At 38.6% G+C, this 22,168-nt stretch overlaps 1 protein-coding gene across 6 annotated transcripts in view; it reads left to right on the top strand.

The window, feature by feature from the left end:
* The window catches only part of LOC130926753 (microtubule-associated protein 2-like), a 120,464-nt gene that overhangs the window by 30,697 nt on the left and 67,599 nt on the right, over positions 1-22,168 (top strand). Inside the window, exon 2 of one of the 6 annotated variants that reach the window (XM_057851907.1) lies at positions 14,118-14,259. The exons of the other annotated variants lie outside the window; for them this stretch is intronic. The gene's annotated coding sequence lies outside the window, so the exon portion shown is untranslated. The remainder of the gene's footprint in view (positions 1-14,117; positions 14,260-22,168) is intronic. 6 annotated transcript variants of the gene reach the window in all.

The following is a 22,168-nucleotide window of genomic DNA, read 5'->3' as shown; positions in this document are numbered from 1 at the left end:
ATTATTACAAAATGGAAGCCATACAAGACCACTGATAATCTCCCTCGATCTGGGGATCCATGCAAGATCTCATCCCGTGGCGTCAAAATGATAACAAGAACGGTGAGCAAAAATCCCAGAACCTCACGGGGGGGCCTAGTGAATGACCTACAGAGAGCTGAGACCACAGTAACAAAGGCTACTGTCAGTAACACAATGCTCCTCCAGGGACTCAAATCCCGCACTGCACTGCACTGCCATCTGCTGAAGAAAATACACGTCCAGGCCCTTCTGCGGTTCGCTAGAGAGCATTTGGATGATCCAGAAGAGGACTGGGAGAATGTGTTATGGTCAGATGAAACCAAAATAGAACTTTTTGATAGAAACACAGGTTCTCGTGTTTGGAGGAGAAAGAATACTGAATTGCATCCGAAGAACATCATACCCACTGTGAAGCATGGGGGTGGAAACATCCTGCATCTGTTTTTCTGCAAAGGGACCAGGATGAATGATCCGTGTAAAGGAAAGAATGAATGGGGCCATGTATCGAGAGATTTTGAGTGAAAATCTCCTTCCATCAGCAACGGCATTGAAGATGAGACGTGGCTGGGTCTGTCAGCATGACATTAATCCCAAACACACAGCCAGGGCAACAAAGGAGTGGCTTCGTAAGAAGCATTTCAAGGTCCTGGAGTGGCCTAGCCAGTCTTCAGATCTCAACCCCATAGAAAATCTGTGGAGTGAGTTGAAAGTCCGTGTTGCCCAACGACAGCCCCAAAACATCACTGCTCTAGAGTAGATTTGCATGGAGGAATGGGCCAAAATACCAGTAACAGTGTGTGAAAAGCTTGTGAAGAGTTACAGGAAACGTTTGGCCTCCGTTATTGTCAACAAAGGGTACATAACAAAGTATTGAGATGAACTTTTGCAATTGATCAAATACTTATTTTCCACCATGATTTGCAAATGAATTCTTTAAAAATCAAACAATGTGATTTTCTGGTTTTTTTTCTTCCCACATTCTGTCTCTCATGGTTGAGGTTTACCCATGTTGACAATTACAGGCCTCTCTAATATTTTCAAGTGGGAGAACTTGCACAATTAGTGGTTGACTAAATACTTATTTGCCCCACTGTATTTTGTCACACTCCTAGTACATACACTACGTCTCATTCTAAGGATACCTACTGTAAATACAGAAAAGGTTTTGGATTAAACTACAAGTGTAACAATTCTCAACAAAATCTATTATCAAGGTAGTCAACAGTTATTTTGATAGGAAATAGCGTGCCACATGCAACACATCACTTTTGTTCATTAATATTCATGACGTTAGCAACTGTTGCTAGGCGGGTCAAACTCACGTTTGTCCCTCATGCTAGATGCTAAATAGTGTATGAATGAGATGTTTACTGAGCTAAACCTACCAATTCTGTCTGAAAATGATGTCCCTGGTGTCAAATTCACTGGTAAATATATGGAAGAACATACAAATGTACAGTTTTGAGTGTCGAGGACTGAAAAAGACGGGAACAAGAGCCGACCTGATCCAGAGGTAAGCTTTTTTATCGGCACCTTTTTCTAATGTGCGTTGCCTTATGCCACTGACAGTGACATTCTCCTGTTTCGACAAGCTATCGTTCACCACCATATGCCCTGTCTTTCTTATATATTATATCCTCTGGTTGTTTTACGTCTCTGACCATTCTTTGGGGTAAAATAAGTAAAAATATGAAAATGGCTTACCTCTTCGGGGCAGGCTGTGGAAGGCAATGGATCAGCATTGTCACCTGTAGGACCATGGTCCCCAACAAAATGTTTACTGCATATGAAGGTGAATGGCTTCACCTTGCTGGCGTTAATCTGGTCTTTTGGACGTCCACAAAAGTTGATCCATTCTTCACATTTTTTTCCTCTTGAGTTTTTGGGCGAAACGTATGAAGAAACATCCTTCATATGTCGTAATGTCTAAAGTTGTTTGTACAAGTTCCTTAGCAGCAGTGTTTGCTCAGCATGTTCATTTTTGAAAGAACACCGGCAGAAAACAAACAGTATTAACATGGGTTGTATGTGAGGGCGCTTCTATGTTGACCCGCTTCAGGTTTACGATGGTGACGTCACGGTGTAAAAATAGCATTCCTGCGGTACACTATTTAGCCTCTCCTGCAGTGCTTTACAAGCCTGGCGGGCTTCCAGGCTTTTCTTGAACCCTCTACCCTCAGTGTAAAACAAATATACAAAAGAAAAAAAAAATATATTAACCACGTTTGATATGCTTGAAAGCACAATGACGACCTCTCATGGTCAATATGAGAACAAACCGTTGACAGCTCTCTGCCGTTGCAATGAATTGCATTATATTTTTGTTTGCTAAAACAGTATTTTAAAGACTGTTCTTTTTGTAAGTCTCTACATTTTACTATTGTTAATAGTTGGCTTATGATAAGACCTAATAGTCAATTTAAAAATTCCTGTCAACTTAACAGTTTCATTTGTATTTATCTTTCTGATTCCCGCTCGCCAACCAAAACCCCCCAAAATATACAACTGTGTAAGCTCATGTTAATCGCATATGCAATAACTCAATAACTCATCTTCATAGAAATTATTTAAATTATATATTTTTGTGGGGTATGTGAAATTATTTAGAAAATTTAACTTAGAGCTGTGAAGTTATGGGTTCTAGTTCGAATCTCTTCTCCGGCCGGCCTGTAAGGTGTTTGGATGCGCATAGGTGTAAATGTGACTGTAAATGTTTGTTTTTCCATTGGATGGTAACCAATCCAGAGTTCACCCAACCCAGTCAGTTGGTTTAAGACGGTTCCCCAAAGTATTCCACATCGGACCGCAGTCGCTGCAGGATTTCTTTCTGACAAAGCAGAACGGCACCTTTGCACCAATCTGGTGTCTTACAAGTGTAATCAGTTGACAGTAGTCAGTTTCTGCTTGTTTTAGCAGACACCTCATTGGTTAAACAGTCTGTGCTCGATCGGTAGGAACAAAAACCAGGACCCACAGCGGCCCTTGAGGACCGGTTTGGACACCCCTGGTTTAGGATATACTATACTATTTCACTCTCAAACTTAATTAAAATAAGTGGTATTTAATCGAAAACCAGTGGATGGATGGCGTCGAAATGACTTTATATTGCTATCGTCATGGATGTTTACATTTAGTCAACTGTTTTTTGAGGTTTAGCATCTTGTAGACATCAAATAATACTGATGAGTCATGAGTACATAATTTTAATTCTACCCACATATACTAATGTAAGATATAATATTTTCAGTGTTTAAACTGTTTATTCATTCTTTTTTTTCTTGAGCAGTGATATTATAACCAGACCCACCACCTCTCCCCACCACCGTTTTATTTGTTCCCTGTCTTTCTCCTTGAGTTTCTACACCTACACATCCTTTCCCATCGTTGTGCGTTTTCATTTTGTCTTCTCTCTTCACACCTGCCCGTCAATTTGATTCTCTCTCTTTGCTGTATATTAATTTGTTAAACCTGGTGCAGAACTCTTGCAAAAAGTGCTTCGGTTGAGGACAGTACTAAATATCACAGTTTGATTGAGTTGAATGATCCAGATGTAGATAAGAGTAAGATGTTATGGAGTTGTTGTTGTTTTTTTTTTATGTTTATATAGCACAACTTCTCTTGGTACTCACTTCTGTTCGCTTGAGCAGTCAGGTTTTTGCACATTTAGCAACATTTTGCTTATTATATTTCCTGTGATTCTAAAGTTTGGCTGGAGTAATGCAGTATTATAACATTTTGAATGCTAATATGTCGTCCGAACACTGTCATGAATTCCAGTTTAATTCCTTCTGAACATTTTTTGTGAGAACAAATAAAAAAAAAAAATGTTTGATGGACATTAGTAAAGCAGACACTTTTTTGTGTTGTGCTGAATAAGGTGTTTGGTACTTAAAACTAGCTTGTTTCAGCTGTTTTCTTGAAGTTTTATATTTATTTTTTTCATCAAGGTCCATAAATATAAACTTTAAGTAGTCTGCATAGCTACAAAGGGTGAATGATGAAGCATGCATTGAAGTGGTTTGGAGTTTCCAGGAATTCTGTTTTGTTTTGCATAGAATTCAAAACCTCATTTGCACAGCTCTTTGATTTAATGAGCAATGTTTCTCTTTTGGCATATGTACAAAATGTAAGGGCACTGGAAGTTTTTCATAGCAGATACGCTTTAATGACCAGACAAGTTGCGTTATACTGTAGACATATCGTATGCTTTAAGTTTAACTCTTTCAGTGTAAGTGCTGGTAAAAGGCTGGGAGGGGTGGCAGAGGATGAACATATGTTCATTTGCTGCCATCCCTCCCAAATCAAATGGATGAGATGTCTGTCGCAGTCAATGGCAGCCAATGAGTTAGTGATTTGAGATTAGGCTAATAGAGTAAAATATCTTCGCCCAGGAGAAATTGGGACTAGATTGAGATTCTATTAGCATGCCATTGTGAAAACATTTTTTTTTAATTTTTTTTTTTTTTTTTTGTGGGGTTTTGTTTGTTTGTTTTATATAAGAATGAAAACATTGTCAAAACCAACACCATTTAAACGGACCAGTAAATAGAGCTAGCTCAATTCACGCTCACTACAAAATAATGTCTCCTTCTGGGTCTTAAAAGCTGAGTTAACTGTGACTGCATTACCGGAATTTTCAGACTATAAGGCGCACCTCACTATAGACCCCAATCACATGACGTCACAACTCCGCCCCCCTGACTGGAGCCGCCATACTGTCCGTCAGCTTGTCGTGTTTACACATTACCGCTACGTACATGCCTCCTATTGCGGCGTGTTTTTCTGCTCGTTAACATGAATCAAAATGGTGAAGGCGTGTGTGACGGTTGGACTTAAAGTTCTACCGTATTCCGAGAGACCCGAAGAGGAGAGCGAGATGGACTGCTGCAATTCGACGAGAAAACTGGGCACCAAACGATCACCACAGACTATGTAGTAGTCATTTTATAGCTGGTAAGATGCATTTAATATATATTTAGAGGGTTTGGAGCTGACAACCACAATTAAGATCATTGCTAATCGCCGACAACATACAGTTTCAAATTCAAGATGTATATTTTTCATTATTTTTTTAATAATATTTAGCTGGTACCATGTGAAAGAAGCTGGCCTCGTCTACGGATCATCAGTTAAACAGGGGTGTCCAAACCTTTTGCAAAGGGGGGCAGATTTGGTGTGGTAAAAATCTGGGGGGCTACCTTGGCTGATTTACGTAGAACAATATATTTAAAAAAAAAATTAGCAAGCCCTTCTGTGTGTCACATTTGCTTTATTATTATTTTTTAAATTAATAATTTCAACAATCTCGCCCTTGTGGCGTTCTCTTTCGACTCTCGGGCTCTTGCGAAATACTGCTGCTGTGAAATTAAACTAGCTTCAAGTTGTTATAATTTCTCGCTGCGTATCTTCCCTGTAATGTTGTCGTACATGTCAGCGTGTCTTGTTTGGTAATATCGCGTCACATCGAACTCTTTGAAAACAGCGACTGTCTCTTTGCAAATGAGGCAGACACAGTTGTTGCGTGTTTTATTGAAGAAATAGTCCAATAACCACCTATACTTGAAGCGTCGGCCATCGCTGTCAACTTTTTTTTTTTATTGATTGTCGCCATTTTAGAAAATTGGAAGTAAAGGGTCACATGGGGTAATGTTGCTTAGAGTGCTGCTCTTAAAGTTTTTCAAAGTTTCGTGAGAATAGGCTGAGTTTCTGTGGACAAGATAGTTGTAGATATCAGGGTAGCAGATGTCAGGCAGAGATGGCGAAGACAGCGGGTCGAAAAATATCGATTTAGGCATCAAATATGGATCGACCGAAGCTTTTCCACATAACGCCTTTTATGCAACACATTCAATGAGTTTACAGTGTCTGAAAGCACCGGGGCTTCCATGAATTGCACTATAAATTGCACGATAAATTGAGACCATTGAGAATACGGACAAATAATGACGGACAATATGGCGGCACAATACAGCGACACGTCATTGTGTGACGTTGGTGATTGGGGTCTATAAGCCGCCAACCACCAAATTTGACACGAAAACGGCATTTGTTTATAGATAAGCCGCACTGGAATATAAGCCGCAACTGTCCTCACTCTGCCATGGGATATTTACACCAAAAGATACAGTATTAACCGGTAACACTTTATTTGACAGCAGCATCATAAGACTGTCTGTCATAAGACCAAATGAACCCCATGAACTTCATTGCTTCAAGAACCTTCATTTGGCCATCACTGCTCCCTTGGGGGAGAAAGTCTACCTTTGCTGCAACCTGCTATCATCACTGTTGTCATCCAACATGCTTTCTAGCATGCTTTACAGCGCTACAGATGTAAATTACAATCAAAATTAATGTTCAGTGCTAACTATTTCTTCAGTTACTGTTCTAGTTGGTTCATTAATTACTAGTTATGGTGTTTGGTAACACTTTATTTAACAGTGGAGCCATAAGACTATCATAAGACCATGACTATGACATCACACGGCCATGAGCATCAATGAATGCTTATGACAGATGTCATTTTGTGTCATGTGGCAAATTATCTCACTTTTGAAAGAATGAAATAAATGGAGATAGTGACATAATTTGCCGGATGACACTAAATGACAACCGTTATAAGCATTCATTAATGCCCATGATTGTGTCATGTCATAATTATGAAGGTCTTATGGCAGTCTTATGACGCTGCTGTCAAATAAAGTGTTACTTATTAACCCAAATAAATCAACAAATAAGCCGCACTGGAGTATAAGCCGCAGGATTCAAAATGAGGGAAAAACGTAGCGGCGCATAGTCCAAAAATTACGTTTTTTTTCTTTATCAATCACGACTTCAAGATTATCCACCATTTGCGGCTCATTGTGGGCAGAAGATTTGTAAATGATTATTAAACTAAAAACATTTCTCATATGAACTGCTCCTTATTTGAATGACACGTGATTTCTTCAATTCAGGTATTATTTTAACATGTTTTCACATGCCTGCAAAGAAAACAATTGCACGACTTAAAGTTGTTCTGACGATCATTTTCTCTAATCTTTTTTGAATATTTTTTTTCTATGAGTTAACCCATTACAATCCCATTTCCATCAATCGGGAAATCAGATGTAGTTTTGTCCAACTATACTACAATAAACAATTTGCTACATGAATCAATCATGTACATGACCTGTTAGTTTACCCTTTGAAGCACAACAACACACAAGCCTGCGTACACCAGTACACTTTGCTGATTGTATTGAAAATGACAGGTGGCTGCTGGATGCGAAGTCCCAAGAGATAAACAGAGAGCTTTGATTGCGTCCTTAACAGTGTGAATTTTGTGTGTGTATGTGTTAGAAAGCCTTCCCTCAAGATGATGTAGACAGCAAAGATGCTGGACAAAATAAAAGAAATAGTCTTTAGTATTATTACAAGACACTTGGAATTAATAAAGCTCACGTTCTGAATACATAGGTAATATTTTCAATCTGTATGTCTATATTAAGAGTATTATCGATATTAAAGACTGTATATTCCAAACTGTAATTTCTTAGTACAAGCATCAATCTTGTAGAATTCTTTAGTATAACAAATTTATTACCTTAGGTGTTAATAACCAGGCTATGCCAATGATGCAGTCCCAGAGTAATCACATAATTATGTAAGATTTTTTATTTACGCATTGCGTCATTATTTGTGTCATAGACTTCATAATGTATTGACGTGACACATTCCCCAGTCACTGCGTCACGCCTTCCCTAAGGGGGCCGTCCCACACTCTGCTTCATTTTTTAGCAGTCGGTCACATGCAGCGATCTAATGCTGGATTTAGGTTGAAATACAGTGTTACCTCGACATACGAAGTTAATTCGTTCCAGGACCTTGCTTGTAAGTCGAAATGGTCGTATGTCGAGCAGGATTTTCCCATAGGAATATATTATAATTCCATTAATTCGTTCCACAGCCCAAAAACCTAAACTAAATCCTTAATAAATACTGCTGGTACTATTACAAATGGCAATTAAACATAGCAAAACAAATAAGTTATTAATAAAAATCGGAAAAATATAATAATAATAATAATAATAATCAATAATGATTCCTGTAAATAATGTAACGAATCGGACGTGTGTGTCTGACGTCATAGTGAGATAGGTCGGTGCGGTAGAGATAATACTTACGTTTTCTTGAGAGCACAGTCAACTGCGGAGGACAATGGGCATTTTGTGTTGGATAAGTTCTTAAATACATGATAAAAATGTGACGAAGCCGGCGATTTCCTTGGCGATGTTACCACAAAAATAATTGTCATCTTAACTTATAAAGACTGGCAAACGGTGGTCGGAAGAGGACCGTGGAGCTGCATTGTTGAGCCAGTTCACGGATGCGCACCCCACGCTCATACAGTAGTTTTCTATAATTTACATCTTCATTTCAAAGGTAAGCATCACTTTTTTCCTAGTTTCACCAACTGTACTAACTTTTTTGAAACCTGTGTTGATTTGTCACGCAAGAAAATCCACCATGCTGTCATGTCGTCATATTTCGAGCATGTCGCCGGATGTAGAAACAAATGGCGAGTCGAATTTTACGTCGGATGTCGAAAAGATCGTGTGTCGAAGCGATCGTATGTCGAGGTACTGTACCGCTGTAGTATGAAAGCTGTACTGCATACAAACAGGAACGATTATCTCAGGAGCGATTTCTTTGAGGATTCAAGGTAATTATTATATTTTTCGTACTATGCATGCATTTTGAAACGTTGTGAAAAAAATCAATGGGAGCAATTAACCGCTACAGAATTAGTATTATACTTCACACACATTATATTTACGTAAAATAACTGCCTGTTTTTTTTGTTGCTTTTAACCAAGAATCGAGACTGTTTTACGTCAATATCTATAAAGAATTCAGGGATCTAAGCATTTATTCATAAGAATTTTCAACGCAAAAAGCTCTCTGTTGTACTAAGGGGGACTTAAAGTCTAGCAGGTCATTTGACGTATTTACATAAAATAAATGCTAACTGCCCGTTTTTTTTTTTTTTTTCTAACCAAGAATCGAGACTGTTTTATATCCATATCTATAAACAATTCAGGGATTTAGGCATTTATTCACAAGAATTTTCAACGGAAAAAGCTTTGTCTGTGTTTCCACTTGTTAAGTTTTGACGGCGATAAGCCCCCTATGAATTGGCCCCACGCCCTGTGTCCCGTCAATACATTATGAAGTCTATGATTGTATGTTTTGACTCACTCACTGACTCACTTTTTGCCCAAGGGAGGTATTGGAAGAAATAATGCAGACAAATACAGTTCTTTACTGTGTATGTATTGTATGCATTGCAAGCAGGCGACAAAAGTATCCCGTGGCGACCTTGACAATGTCTGAATTGAAATTAATTATTTTTTTTAAAGCACTTCAAATAGATTTCAAGATGAATGCAGTGAAATTGCATGGCAGTGTTTCTGTGAGATTACTGCTTCCCTTTGGCATGGCTGCAGCATATTTTTTCTTGCCTCTCCTATAGAACTTCTACCTCTTTTGTTTAGCATGGTTAAAGGGCATTGTCAGTCTTCGAACAAAAACAGTGGTGGTGCTGCTGAGTCACAGTTTATTTACTACGAACTATAAACGGAAGTCTTGTGTGGTTACCTGTACAGTTTATTTTGTTTTTAATAAACATAACCACATTTATAGAAGGTTGAACAATTGTTATAATACAACCTAAATTATTTTAACTGTTCATCAATTCCAGTAAAAAGGCTAGTAGCAGACAACAAGACTCAGAATACCCCTCACTGTTTATCACATTGTTTTTCCACAATTTAAATGATTCATCATTGTGTTATAATAATTTTCAATGATTCATTTGTCTATCCAAACAACTGAATTCCCGTTGCAGCTAGCTCTTACAGACGGGGAATGTCTAGTTTGTCATTCAAACCTAGTGCCTTAAACCACATTTAGACTATTATTGGCTGAAAACCGATAGTTTTTCTTTCTTTTTTTCTTTTTTCTCTTTTCTTTTTTTTTTTTTTTTTTGCACTTCTCCTGGTCAAAAAACTTCGTGTTGCAGGAAAAAAAGTAAGTTTCCAAATCCTGCTGCTCTCGTCTCACTTAAATATGGCTCACTTGCCAGATGAAAGTGTAGCGCGAGATAGGAGCGAGGACTTGTTGAAAAACAGAAAATTCTCTCCGCTGTGTGCGCTTGAACCTTACCCGAAGGAAGAAAACTTGTAGCTGCTGCTTCAAAAATAGCTGTTTGAAAAGCTTAAATTACCTGTTCAGACAGACTGAGAGAAGATGTAAAAGAACCACAGCCTCAAGCACTTCACACGTTCACAGTGAGCTGTAGTTAAGGGGATTTTGTGTACCCGTCAAGCGATTGAAGTCTTAATGCTGAATTAACCTAGTCCTTCCCTGACTTTTGGTGGGTATTTATGGTGGAAGCGTGACAGGGGTGTGCATATATATCCATCATCACTCATCACTGTCCAACCTACGAAGGCTGATTTCAATGTTACTGTCTGAAATATCAACAGTGCCTACACCATATACAAGTAGTCCCCGGGTTACGACGTACTCGACTTACGCGATTTCGACTTAACGACGCAGAAGTCTCGTCTGCCATTTTGTCTCCAGTCATTTTTGTTGTTGTTGTTTTTTTTTTAGTCGCATAAACAGCACCTCATTGTACCTCACAGTATCTTATTTTTTGCATGACTTTATTAATATGGCATGTTTTGTCCACAATAAACGGAAGTTGTTCAGCTTTACAGACAGTAAACAATGCAATATGAACCTTTTTACGTCCTTAACTTTTGACATTTTGTAAAGCTGTAACACACATGTGTACACTTATGTTCAAAACGACCTGCATTTTAAAAATAAAACACTTGACACAGAACAGTTGGTGTTCAAATGTCCATCTAGTTGCATCAGTATGTGAATATAGTCGAACAAAAGTCCGCTAGCTTATATGCTATGAATAATAACGATTTTACAATTCTCATAGCAAATCGCTCACATGTAACTCCACCAATTGTAGCTGTAAACTTTATTAAAAATGCGTGTACAAACATATATTAGCTGAAACAACTTACAGCCTTATGTCTGCCAAACCAGAGCGCAGCTATCCTTTATCCATATCAGATGTCTTAGTCTGCGTCTCAGTCATACAAGGCGACAGTCCAGCCAGACCCAACGCTGCCACTAGAGGGCAGTGTATCCACCATCATTAAATAAAATACAATACTTTTGGACTTTTTGGATAGTTATTTTGAGATTTACTTAAAGGGTTGATTCCGATTTACGCGGAAATTTGGGTTACGTCCCCAGCCTAGGAACGGAACTTGTTTGTAACCAGGGGACGACCCGTATTGTGCCAATATTTTGTGGGGAAACGGGTTCATATCATATGATTTTGATGCAATAGCAACAACTTGGAACTTAATAATATAACTAGAAAACTCAATTTCTGGGAGAATTGGGTGGGGATGCTTTGTTCTCCCATGGGTCACTTTTTGTAGATTTTTGGTCACTTTCTCTTAATTTTAGGGCATTTTTGGGTCACTTCCTTGTTAACTCATTGGCTGCCGTTGATGACACTAGATGTCGAATCCATTTTGACTGGGACTCCCAGTCAAAATGGATTGGGTGTCTCGTGCCTTCAATGGCACTGAAAGATGAGAATTCACAGCCAATCCTCTCAGTTTAATTGAATAGGTTGTCCACCATTGTTAATAGTGGACAATGAGTTAATTTTCTTACTCGACTTTGGGTCGCTCCCTGCACTTTTTGGGACATTCTGGCGTCACTTCCCGTACAATAATCTCCTGTTGATTTTAAGTCCTTTCTGGCTTACTTGCTGTAGATTTTTAGTGTTTCAGTTCCTTTTCCGTTGATGTTTGTTTTTTTTTTGTTCCAGTTGGAAATTAATGGGGCCATTGAAAATAAATGGGGATGTTTTTAGATACCGTATGTTTCTGGTTCTGTTCTGTGTGCCTTATTTATATATATACAGTGCCTTGCAAAAGTATTCGGCCCCCTTGAATCTTGCAACCTTTCGCCACATTTCAGGCTTCAAACATAAAGATATGAAATTTATTTTTTTTGTCAAGAATCAACAACAAGTGGGACACAATCGTGAAGTGGAACAACATTTATTGGATAATTTAAACTTTTTAACAGATAAAAAACTGAAAAGTGGGGCGTGCAATATTATTCGGCCCCTTTACTTTCAGTGCAGCAAACTCACTCCAGAAGTTCAGTGAGGATCTCTGAATGATCCAATGTTGTCCTAAATGACCGATGGTGATAAATAGAATCCACCTGTGTGTAATAAAGTCTCCGTATAAATGCACCTGCTCTGTGATAGTCTCAGGGTTCTGTTTAAAGTGCAGAGAGCATTATGAAAACCAAGGAACACACCAGGCAGGTCCGAGATACTGTTGTGGAGAGGTTTAAAGCTGGATTTGGGTACAAAAAGATTTCCCAAGCTTTAAACATGTCAAGGAGCACTGTGCAAGCCATCATATTGAAATGGAAGGAGCATCAGACGACTGCAAATCTACCAAGACCCGGCCGTCCTTCCAAACTTTCTTCTCAAACAAGGAGAAAACTGATCAGAGATGCAGCCAAGAGGCCCATGATCACTCTGGATGAACTGCAGAGATCTACAGCTGAGGTGGGAGAGTCTGTCCATAGGACAACAATCAGTCGTACACTGCACAAATCTGGCCTTTATGGAAGAGTGGCAAGAAGAAAGCCATTTCTCAAAGATATCCATAAAAAGTCTCTTAAAGTTTGCCACAAGCCACCTGGGAGACACACCAAACATGTGGAAGAAGGTGCTCTGGTCATGAGGAACCAAAATTGAACTTTTTGGCCACAATGCAAAACGATATGTTTGGCGTAAAAGCAACACAGCTCATCACCCTGAACACACCATCCCCACTGTCAAACATGGTGGTGGCAGCATCATGGTTTGGGCCTGCTTTTCCTCAGCAGGGACAGGGAAGATGGTTAAAATTGACGGGAAGATGGATGCAGCCAAATACATGAACATTCTGGAAGAAAACCTGTTGGCATCTGCACAAGACCTGAGACTGGGACGGAGATTTATCTTCCAACGGGACAATGATCCAAAACATAAAGCCAAATCTACAATGGAATGGTTCAAAAATAAACGTATCCAGGTGTTAGAATGGCCAAGTCAAAGTCCAGACCTGAATCCAATCGAGAATCTGTGGAAAGAGCTGAAGACTGCTGTTCACAAACACTCTCCATCCAACCTCACTGAGCTCGAGCTGTTGTGCAAGGACGAATGGGCAAGAATGTCAGTCTCTCGATGTGCAAAACTGATAGAAACATACCCCAAGCGACTTGCAGCTGTAATTGGAGCAAAAGGTGGCGCTACAAAGTATTAACGCAAGGGGGCCGAATAATATTGCACGCCCCACTTTTCAGTTTTTTATTTGTTAAAAAAGGTTAAATTATCCAATACATTTTGTTCCACTTCACGATTGTGTCCCACTTGTTGTTGATTCTTGACAAAAAATTAAAATTTTATATCTTTATGTTTGAAGCCTGAAATGTGGCGAAAGGTTGCAAGGTTCAAGGGGGCCGAATACTTTTGCAAGGCACTGTATATATATATATATATATATATATATATATATATATATAAAACATTGCGTTTTTGATGCGACCATAAACTTTAATCGAAACTGAAAGAGGGACTGTCTCTTGAACTTTTGGACTGTTTCAAAGTTGGAAGGATGAGAATCGGTCAAAGTGTGTGGGCTGGATGGGAAAATATTACGAATATTACATGTGGGGAGATTTTCTTTTTGTCGCTGATTGTTTAACAGAGCACAAGCTCAGTTTCCATAAAATTGACAGTCAAATGTTTATTGTAAATAATAAACCAGGTTGATTTCATCCAGTTCTTTTGTAATCTTTAACACAAAATGACCTTAAATGATCATTTTGTACTGACACAGGTGCGTGACAGAAGTTATTCTGTTTATTTGGAAATAAACAGCTGGAAATTCAAAAGAATATGAACTATTTAGCTATTATTTTTCTCTTTTTAAAATAATTTCTAGATTCCTCGAAGAAACTGTGTGACAGTCTTCAACTCAATCGTCAAAAGAAGGAGGACATCCTTTTTTTATTTTTATTTTTTAAAAGTTTTTTAAAATTATTTTTAGAGGTCAATTCACTGCCAATCCCACACCTGAGAATCAGGTAAATACACTTACTCTTGTTATAAATGATTGTAATATTTTAACTCCTTTGGTAGAGTATAATTTCATTTTACGTTTATAAAAATAAATAATTTATGATTGATTGATTTGATTGATTGACTGATTGATTGTAGAGAAAAAACTTTACATAAACTGTAAACTGTAAACTGTACATTTTGTTTAATTAAGCTAGTGGTTGAATATCTCCGACTAGCTCTGATTGGTTTTGTTATTGTAATTGGGGATATGTGGTTTGTTGTCCCATAGCTTTGTTGGCACACTTGCTATAATTTGATCACCATCCGCCAGTGTTGCAGAGTATCAGTTTCGAAATTCTCATAATTGTGCCCAGGGTAAAAAAAAAATCTACATTGTTTTTACTGTATAATCACACGTCTCTTTGAGGCAAGAGGGGGAAAAAAAGCAATTTTTTGAGTGAATCATAACAATGTAAGGTTTTTACTAAGCTTTTTTAATTGACTTTTACACAGGGGGGATAGTGGGCCAGAACGGTCCGGAACGCTGTTCGGGTATAAAATTCTGGTGCGGAACGGTGCTTTGATCCTGAAAATATGACGGCAACTGTCAAACCTCCATGTTAGAAAAAAAACAAACAAAAAAACTGCCACACATGCATGTCCAAAAAGAAAACAAATTACTAACAGATTTACATGCACAGTTGTTAACAAGAAGCCAAGTGCTTCTGTAGCGTTATCCGTTTCCACCGGTATTTATTATTTATTTATTCCACTGAGTTCCACGGAGTTCTCCCAGCGTGTGTATCCGAGTCCGATGAGACAGTCGACTCGCGTTGATGTGGGCATGCGCTAAGCATACCACCCTGCCTGGACTCCGGTTGTCCATTTAATTGGCTGAAATACTGACATGATGAGCATGGATCGTTAGCTCTGATTGGTTGAAATGCATGTTTCTGGGACAACAAGAAAAGGAAAAAAAGAATGGCTTGTTGAATAAATGCGACATTAAAGGGCAATGCAACGGAAAATTAATCAGATCTTTAAGAAAAAGGAAATAGGCTTATTTTATTCTATTTTATTTGCTCTGATGTTCTTCCAACAGAAAAAATAAAATTTGAAAGCTTTAAGTGGTCTTTATTGTCACGTATTAATGTTTCTGCCATTAATGTTTCATCTTCTTGCATGTGTAATATTTCAGCTAGTAATGTTCACGTATTAATGTTTCTGCCATTAATGTTTCATCTTCTTGCATGTGTAATATTTCAGCTAGAAATGTTTCATCATATTGCTTCACACTCATGCATCACAAAGCCCTTTATTATGTCGCTTCACACTCATGCATCACAAAGTCCTTTATTATGTCATAAAGAATAACTGAGAACACTATATAAGCCTCGAGCAGACAACATCCAGTGTCAGGTCGTCAGCGATTAAACATAGGTCTGCATGTCAACTTGCCATTATCGCTTGACCTGATAGTTTTCCCTTGCCTGTCAACATCAATAAAATCCTGTGTCTGCGATACGCAACTGGGTCCTCCGTCTCGTACATGACATTTATAGATTAAAAAAAAAAAGTAAACATTTTTTTAGATTCTGATTGATTTAGATTGTGGACAGGTGTCTTTTATGCCGATAATGAGTTGAAACAGGTGCCATTAATACTGGTAATGAGTGGAGCCTCGTTAGACCTCGTTAGAAGAAGTTAGACCTCTTTGACAGCCAGAAATCTTGCTTGTTTGTGGGTGACCAAATACTTATTTTCCACTCTAATTTGGAAATAAATTCTTTAAAAATCAAACAATGTTATTTTGTGGGTTTTTCCCACATTCTGTCTCTCATGGTTGAGGTTTACCCATGTTGAAAATTACAGGCCTCTCTAATCTTTTCAAGTAAGAGAACTTGCACAATTGGTGGTTGACTAAATACTTATTTGCCCCACTGTAATTTGTGTATATTTTCTCTAATTTGTATGGTAAATGATAGATTAAGCATTACTACTACATTGCTACCTCCTCCCGTGGTAAAACAAATATAACTAAAGTGACATTGAACAATTAACGCTTTAAACATTTTTTACTGCAATGAGGTCCATAAATGCTTGTCTCAAATGTGATAATAAAATATAATATAAATTTAGTCAGGTGCTACAGTAAATAATAAAAATCTAAAATTGGGGAGAAGCAGGTAAACCTCTGATCTCTACATTTCTCACAGTTTAGTTAATGTTAACAGTAGAAAATATATACACGAGGACACTTCTCTTTTATCAGCTTCCTTCTTGAGTTTTGCAGGTTAGCAAATGCACACAGTTTAATGTTATGCAAGCTCTGATACAGGTCGGACTTTCAGTAGCAAAATTAGTGGTGTTTCCCCCACCTCCACAACATTGACATCTTTTTACATTACTTACAGTGGCTGCTGGCTGAAAAAAACCTCCAAATATCCCTCCTCTTCGAAGGGGGCGGAGGAGGTGGCATGTTGTCGACATTGTATTTCTGTCGGGGCTGTGAGTGCATGTGTGTGTGTGTGGGGGGGGGCGTCAAGTCATCAACCAATCAAACTTGTGTTTCAGGGAAAATATGGACTGGCACATTCAGCAAGTAAAAAGGGGTAAATGAACATAATGAAAATAATTCACTTAAAAACGGTAGAGTCAATTGTATCCTTACAACATATGGGAAGACAATCTCAATTACCTTTATAACTGAAGTCATTATATAATGCAAATAAGGTTGCTTAAAAGTTGGTGGGGACAATTTGAGCATCCTGAAAAGTTGGTAGTGTCATGTTCCTACCGTCCCTTTTCAAACCTACGCCCTTGTGCAGTGCCTAATGCATGTGTAAAACATGTTGTGTTTTATTGTGTGCTATTGGTACCTGCCAAAAGCAGTTTTCTTTACATTTCTGTGGTTTTAGGAGGTTTGACCCCCCCCTCCACCCACCAAATAAAAGAAAAAAATTGTGGCTCCGTGGCAACCTTTATGTTAGGGAGTTCCAGCAAGAAACTATAGCACTTTCACCCTTCCTTTTACACAATAGGTTTATAGTTATGTAAGGGTTACCATTCAAAAGTATGAGAACAAACCTAGTTTTTATTCAGATTTTCAAGCTAACCAGTGGAATGTTAGCTTAGCTTTTAGCCCACCCAAAAAGAGGTGGGAGTTTGTTGTCACAATTTGGATGGGGTTGGTTTTCAGGGCATCAACATTTCAAAGGATTCTTAGGATATTTGTTGTGTTATGTTGAAGCAATATTGTAAATCTGCTCTAATTTTATAGTAACGTTATAGTGTATTCTTTGTAACGTTCCATGTTTATTAAGATTATTATTTAGAAATAACTTAAATTTTATTCTCAAGTTGTCATCATTTAAAAAAAAAAAAAAAAAATCTGAATTAGAATTAACAACCAACCCCATAATGTGTCAATTTGTCAGGCTGTCTTTGTTCGATAATACATCACTTGAAAAAATAGATTTCAGTAAACAAAAAGAATATCAAATATAAAATGTATTGATTGCAAGATATTCTTGAGTGAAATATGTGACAAATTAACCCCCCCCCCTTCGCTAATACAATTTTACCTGTAAAAATGTATATACAATAATATGCTATGTACCTGTCACATTGATGAAAAGAAAAACTTTCTATTGAAATAAAAGAGCAATATAATGAGTGCAAAAGAAAAAGAAGGCAAGAAAGAGGATGTCTGTTACCTCCATAAAAGAAATGGTCATGTGGGTGGATGCACATGTGAGTGCAGGCTGCTAGGAGCTGAGTGGGTAGTGGGTATTGAGTGGGAAGAGAAGAGCCGCTTCAGTGAGACGATCAACACCAAGGTCCGCTGAAAGGCAGTCACGCATTTATGAGCTCTCATTGTTTCCTGCACAAATTTCCTGGTAGTGAGATTGGCGATGGGGGTTGGATAAGGGGCTTTTTATTCGTGGTTTCTGGAGTCTATTTAATATTTGGTGTCGTGGGCGGGTGCTGTTTTCGTTTTGAGTTAACCATTTATGGGGCACATGAGCATTCACAGCCAGTCCTCCCAGTTTAAATGAATTGGACTTCTATCCTTGTCAATGGCATGTAGTGAGTTAAATAAAATGGAATTACCGTATTTTTCTGATGATACGTCATACCTGAGTATAAGTTGCACCAGCCAAAAAATGCGCGCTGAAAAGGAAAAAAAAACATATATAAGTCGCACCGGAGTATAAGTCACATTTTTTGAGGGAAATGTATTTGTTCTTGGTGCTGGATTCTATCAGATATGTCATCATAAAAGGCAATTTAAAATACAATAGAGAACAACAGGCTGAATAGGTGTACGGTATGCTAACATTACATGACGCTAGAAGTTAGATCGTGATATTCAATAAACATTTATATCTTTTATATTTGCGTGTCTATTCTAACAGGCGGATAGTGGATTTGACATTTATTTTAATCTCCTCGAGTTGGCAGAAAAAAAAACCCACACGTTTTCTCAATGTTTAAATAGTCTAAATATTTTTATGATCATTAAAAAATGCATTTACTCATCAAAATAACGCTGAAAAAGTTTATTAGATATATTTCTCGTATGAGACCAAAGCGCCTCTTTTGTTTACATTCAGCGAAGCCGATACTGGTTTCCATATAGCAACTTCAACAATCAATTTGAATCCTTTCCATATCCCACTCCTGCTGCAGTTGTTTGCTTTTCAATTTCCCTGTCTTTCGTTTGTTTTTCACTCCTATAGCTGCTCCATATCGAAAACGAAATACCAGGATGCTTGGGGAGGGCGGTGAAGATTGAAAAGTAAGCGGGGCCACTCCGTTCACGTGCGCAGGCATGCACAGCGCCTTCCCTGTTTTATCCAAATTATTTATTTTATTGAACATTCATACATCGTTTTACTGTAAATATATGAATATACATTCACCGGCCACTTTATTAGGTACACCTGTCCAACTGCTCGTTAACACTTAATTTCTAATCAGCCAATCACATGGCGGCAACTCAGTGCATTTAGGCATGTAGACATGGTTTAAGACAATCTCCTGCAGTTCAAACCGAGCATTGGTATGGGGAAGAAAGGTGATTTGAGTGACTTGCACCAGCATGGTTGTTGGTGCCAGAAGGGCTGGTCTGAGTATTTCCGAAACTGCTGATCTACTGGGATTTTCACGCACAACCATCTTTAGGGTTTACAGAGAATGGTCCGAAAAATAAAAAATATCCAGTGACCGGCGGTTCTGTGGGCGGAAATGCCTTGTTGATGCCAGAGGTCAGAGGAGAATGTCCAGACTGGTTCGAGCTGATAGAAAGGCAAGAGTGACTCAAATAACCACCCGTTACAACCAAGGTAGGCAGAAGAGCATCTCTGAATGCACAGTACGTCGAACTTTGAGGCAGACGGGCTACAGTAGCAGAAGACCACGCTGGGTGCCACTCCTTTTAGCTAAGAACAGGAAACTGAGGCTACAATTTGCACCTGCTCATCGAAATTGGACAATAGAAGATTGGAAAAACGTTGTCTGGTCTGATGAGTCTCAATTTCTGCTGCTACATTCGGATGGTAGGGTGAGATTTTGCCGTCAACAACATGAAAGCATGGATCTATCCTGCCTTGTATCAACGGTTCAGACCGGTGGTGGTCGTGTAATGGTGTGGGGAATATTTTCTTGGCACTCTTTGGCCCCCTTGGTACCAATTGAGCATCGTTGGAACGCCACAGCCTACCTGAGTATTGTTGCTGACCATGTCCATCCCTTTGTGACCACAATGTACCCAACTTCTGATGGCTAATTTCAGCAGGATAATGCGCCACGTCGTAAAGCTGGAATCATCTCAGACTGGTTTCTTGAACATGATAATGAGTTCACTGTACTCAAATGGCCTCCACAGTCACCAGATCTCAATCCAATAGAGCATCTTTGGGATGTGGTGGAACGGGAGATTCTCATCATGGATGTGCAGCCGACAAATCTGCACCAACTGTGTGATGCCATCACGTCAATATGGACCAAACTCTCTGAGGAAGGCTTCCAGCACCTTGTTAAATCTATGCCACGAAGAATTGAGGATTGAGTTCTGAAGGAAAAAGGGGGTCCAACCCGTTACTAGCATGGTGTACGTAATAAAGTGGCCGGTGAGTGTATATTTCTTTCAAAAACATGAGAGAGAGAGAAGTCGGCCCGACCTACCCGTAAATAATCACACATAAGTCGTTCCAGAGTATAAGACGCAGCCTCTGCCAAACTATGAAAAAAACTAAAAAAAAATGTATAGTCCGAAAAATACGGTAAACCAAATAAATAAAATCAATGTTTGAGGTTTAATGGAACCATAACCAGATTGTACAGTGGTACCTTGACATACGATCGCATCGACATACAGTGGTACCTCTACGTGCGGAGTTAATTCGTTCCAGGACCTTGTTTGTATGTCGAAATGATTGTATGTCGAGCAGGATTTTCGCATAAGAATACATTATAATTCCATTAATTCGTTCCACAGCCCAAAACCTACACTAAATCTTCAATAAATACTCCTGTTACTATTGCAAATAACAATTACAAAGAGCAAAACAAATAAATTATGAATAAAAATCATAATAATAATAATATAATAATAGTAATATTAATAATAGTAATAATACCTGTAATAATGTAATAAATCAAGTTCTAATGTGGCGGACTTTTTTTGCTGTACCTGAACGCACCGTGAGGCTGACGTGACGCTGAGCAAGAGAGCGCAGTTCTATTTTACTTTGTGTTTTGATGCTGGCATCAGTGTTGCACAAGTTGATGGAATAAATAATTAGAAACCTGACGAAGCTGGCGATTTGTTTGGCGATGTTACCACGCTAAGAATTGTCACCTTAACTTATAAAGACTGGCGAACGGAGGAGGACTGCCGGCCGAGATCGACATTCTGCGGCCCTATTGTCGACCCAGTTGCTCTCATTTACATCTTCATTTCAATGGTAAGTGTCACCTTTTGTTTTTTTCTCCACCTGCACTAACCTTTTTGGATCCATTGTTGATTTCTCCCTGTGCGTCCGTCTTCCGGCGAAACAAAGAAACTGCAGTGTTGTCAAAAATCGTCGTATTTAGATCATGTCGTCGGCTGTAGAAACAAATGGCGAGTCAAATTTTACGTTGGATGTTGAAAAGATAGTGTGTCAAAGCGATCGTTTGTCGAGGTACCACTGTACGATCCTTTCGACATCCGTCATAAAATTTCACTCGTGATATGTCTCGACATGACGACATGCTCAAAATACGACAATTTATGACAGCATCGCAATTTCAATTTTATGGACGCACGGCAGATTTTCTTGTAAGAGAAATCAACATAGCTCCCAAGAAGGTGAATGCAGGTGGTGAAAAAAAGGAAAAAGGTAACGCTTAGCATTTAAATTAAATTGGAAATGATAGTAAAATATGAGCGTGCTGTGCGCGTCAGTGAACTGGCTCGACAATACGGCCGAAATATGTTTACGATCTCGATGGTCCTCCTTCGACCTCCGTTCGCCAGACTTTATTACTTAAGGTGACAATTATTATTGTTGTAACACTGGCAAGGAAGTTGTCAGGTTTTTAATAATTTATTTTAGAACTTGTGAAATACAACACGGCCAACAACAACAGAACATGAAAAGTGAAAATAAAAACACTTCTCTCTTTCTGTTGTCAGTCAAACAGTGTGTTCAGGAACACCATGCAAAACACAAACGCCACATTAGAACCTGATTTGTTACATAATAATTCCCCCACCGGCCCTCCGCCCCTGTCACGCCAGTGAGTGAAAGCAGGGCCAATGTTTATTCTTGAGTGTCCTTTTATCCTTGTAGCCTCCCTTTTGCTTTTTTTTTTTTTTTGTCTCCTCGGACAAAACTTTTCATGTCTTTTGTTGCTCTGCCATCTTTCTGTCTTTATATCAAA

The sequence above is a fragment of the Corythoichthys intestinalis genome, chromosome 12 (genome assembly GCF_030265065.1).
Source record: "Corythoichthys intestinalis isolate RoL2023-P3 chromosome 12, ASM3026506v1, whole genome shotgun sequence".
Taxonomy (NCBI): domain Eukaryota; kingdom Metazoa; phylum Chordata; class Actinopteri; order Syngnathiformes; family Syngnathidae; genus Corythoichthys; species Corythoichthys intestinalis.
Note: the sequence above shows the minus strand (reverse complement) of the source record. Positions and strands in the feature narration are given on the sequence as shown.